Source organism: Sminthopsis crassicaudata, chromosome 1 (assembly GCF_048593235.1).
Source record: "Sminthopsis crassicaudata isolate SCR6 chromosome 1, ASM4859323v1, whole genome shotgun sequence".
NCBI lineage: Eukaryota > Metazoa > Chordata > Mammalia > Dasyuromorphia > Dasyuridae > Sminthopsis > Sminthopsis crassicaudata.
The window spans coordinates 334,784,105-334,785,078 of record NC_133617.1 but is presented as its reverse complement, the minus strand read 5'-3'; positions in this window follow the sequence as shown (position 1 = coordinate 334,785,078).

The following is a 974-nucleotide window of genomic DNA, read 5'->3' as shown; positions in this document are numbered from 1 at the left end:
GCTTGTATCAAAAACTATTTGTTGAGAGATTGGCATAGAGGTTTTTGTATTTGTTATATTAAAGGGATCTCTCTCTTAAATTAGATCTTTTATCTGTTTCTCATCAAGTTTTAAGAGTAGTTCATGTGACATCATTTAAATGAAAATTTGTGAAAATGAAAAATGGAAGACAAAGGAAAGTGAAATATATTTTACATTGAATTGTGAGACAGTAAAAACTGGTCCTACAGTAGGATTACTGTTAATGAGGGGATTAGATAAGTGGGCATAGATTATATACTGTTGGGAAAAAATGTAAAACAATATTCATTTGGTTAAAACTTAATTCATAGTTTTCAAACTACTTTTGTTTAAAGCACAATATTTACTATCCAAAGAAGCCTTTCCTATCAGGCCTCTTGACTTTAGACTTGGGAATCCTTTATTTCCCTTCCCCTTTCTTTACTTCCCTAACACTCAAAAGCAGAGGAGGTAAAAGTATACATATTTAGGAAAACTCTAATTGTCTCCTTCACTTGTGACCATCAGCTAATCTTATGCATGCATGTGCTCACGCGCACACAGCTTAAATTTACACATCTTTGAAATATGAATGCTTTTGCTTACCTTGCATATGTTATTAAAATTAAATTACATGGCAGATAAAGAGTTTTAAGTATAAAGATTTTCATATTATAAATAAATGCAAGTGTATACAATGAACACTTAACTATCTAGATGAAGGTGACTGGAGTCCTAGACCAAAAATGATTAGCCCACAAAATCTCAGAATTCATTAAATATGCAAAAACTGTTAATTCATAAAATTTTGTTTTAAAACTATATTTTAGTCTTCTGAATGTTTCAGTTTTCTTTTTGTTTTTCACAGATGGCTATTATCTGTAACAATCAAAAGCCATGGTCCTGAATAATTATTATAATAAACTTAATTTTCATAAAGATTATAAATGGATTGTTTGCAAGCTAAGATCATT